Genomic DNA, 2591 nt, shown 5'->3' with positions numbered 1-2591 from the left:
GAGTTTGAGGTGGAAGGGTAATAGCCAGAGGGAGCCATTTTCTAGAGACACCAAACACATCAAAGATTTGGAAGTGATAAGGATATGAAGGCCAAGATAGATCTCTTTGATCTGCAAACTGGGCTGCCAAGGCCAGGGGCAGCTCTGGAACAGTTACCTATTACCTTACCTTTCTAGCTGTGCATAGTGGTAAAGAGTACAGATTCTGAATTCAGATGCCTGGGATGCAAATTCTGGCTCCATGAATAGAAAATTACTTAATCCCTCTAGACTTCAGTTGCTTCATCTGCAATATGGAGATATTCTATGTATTTAGTCACTGTGGGGATTAAGTGAAATACTATATGTAATGTTCTCAGAACTATGTTGGATACCTATTAATTCTACAATGGTGAAGCGGTATTATTATCCTTTTAACTACTGAACTCTTTCCAAGCTTTCTAATCTTTTGTTACCAATAAATTGCCTAGAAAGTTAACATCAGGGTCACAGAAGAGGTATCTTAGAGGGTCAAGGATCATTTTGATAGGGAAAGCAGGGGGGCTCAAAAGATATTTTTGCCTTGATCTGACTCTGCTATTTAGAATCTTGTTTGAGGCTTTCCAAGGAGCCCTGGTGGCACAGTGGTTAAGTGCTCGACTGCTAACCAAAAGGTTGGTGTTTCAAAACCACCAGCTGCTCTATGGGAGAAAGAGGTGGTGGTCAGCTTCCGTAAAGATTACAGACTTGGAAACACTATGGGCAGTTCTACTCTGTCCTACAGAGTTGCTATGAGTTGGAATTGACTGGATGGCAATGGGTTGAGGCTCTCCATTAGCCCTTGAGCAGTAGACTTGAAACCAGATGCTAAGTGACCCAAAAATGCAATGCTTTGGAAAGTGATGCCAAATAATTTATTCAGGATAAACATCTCAGATTTGAAGACCCTTCTAGAGTTAGACAGCATGGGAGGTGGAATCATAGAAGATGGGTGGAAGGAGGCTGGAAAGAAAATGTGAGGAAGCAGTAGAAGTTAAGGAGCTATGGGGGAAGAATGGTTCAGTGCATTTCTGTTTAAGACCACGAGTTATATGTTTTTGTTGTTGTTAGTTGCTGTTGAATTGGCTCTGACTCATGGAAACTGCGTGCTTGACAGAACAAATTTTTGCCCCGTCCTGTGTCATCTTCATGATTGTTGTTGGTATGCTCAAGTCCATTGTTGCGGCCACTGTGTATTTGAACTGCTGTCCAACCTAGGGGGCTCATCTTCCATCACTTTACCAAACAGTATCCTGTTGTAATTCACAGGGTTTTCAATGGCTAATTTTTAGAAGTAGATTGCCAGGCATTTCTTCCTAACCTCTTAGTCTGGAAGTTCTGCTGAAACCTGTCTACCACGGTGACCCTACTGGTATTTGAAATATTAGTGGCATAGCTGCCAGCATCATAGCAACATGCAAGCCACCATAGTTTGACAAACTGAGGTGGAAGAGTTATATAAGAAGGCTTAATTGAAGACTGATCTTATGTCTTGTGGCAGGGGGTGGGCAACCATTACACTTTTTAGGGGTTGTAAAGGAGACTATCTGTGATATCCACATTAAGACTGAATATTATGACTCAGTCTTGTGTGTTATTCTAGAAACCAGAGAGCCCCCTGAAATCAAACAATTCCATATTGTATTGAATAGGTGGCTCCACACTGGCATACTACAAATGATACCCATCAAGGGATGTGGGAACAAACAAAAGCATTCGTGACAAACCAAAAACTAAATGCAAATCAAAACAACGTGCCTTCCAAGAGATGGCTACTGGACTTCAAAAAGGCAGTTTCTGAACATTGAAAGAATCAGCTACACCAAGGCAATAAAGAGGAACATGGGAACTGTAACCCACCAGGAACTGGCCAACGAAGTCAACTTTCTAAATGTTTGATTTCTGAGATTTCTTTCTTTTTTTAAATCTCTAAAATTCTAAGGATTAGGATAGTAATAGTAAGTACAATACAGGTTTTAATCTGTATTTTTGTCAGTGTCATAAAAAGGCAGGACCTAAAATCATCAGTAGGAAGACAAATGGATATCTGCCACGACCTTGGATTTAATTGTTCAACTTCTCTTTTCTTCTTAGAATCACAAGGTTTATGAAAGAAAGCGCTGAAAAATATACAGACTGTTAGAGATTCTCAGTCTTTGTCTGAGCTCTCGCGTGTCACATGATGCCAGATGAGGGGCTCAATTTCCTTATGCTACGGTTTGCTCATTTTGAGACCATGGAATATCATTGTAATTATAGCTTACGTGTCCCTTGATGTAGGGTGTATCAATAAGAAAGTGTTGTCAGCTCCATTGTGGCCTATTTTGTTACCCTCAAGGGTTGTTAGTTCAGCCAAGGGTGAGTTCACATAGTTGAGTGATATTGAAAAATGTTATAATGCAACTTGCTATTTGACCCAGTGTATAAATGTACTGTTGGCATTCAGGGTAAAATACTGGCAGTGTGGACATCAGTCTGGACATCAGTTCCACATGCATTCCGGGGGATCCTTAGAAAAAGGAAAAAGTTAGTAAAGCTTAATACTATTCAGGTGATGGTCTCCAATAATAGGA

This window comes from Trichechus manatus, unplaced genomic scaffold, assembly GCF_000243295.1.
Source record: "Trichechus manatus latirostris isolate Lorelei unplaced genomic scaffold, TriManLat1.0 scaffold00067, whole genome shotgun sequence".
In the NCBI taxonomy this organism is placed as follows: Eukaryota; Metazoa; Chordata; class Mammalia; order Sirenia; family Trichechidae; genus Trichechus; species Trichechus manatus.
The sequence above is the reverse complement of the archived record's forward strand: the minus strand, read 5'-3'. Positions refer to the sequence as shown.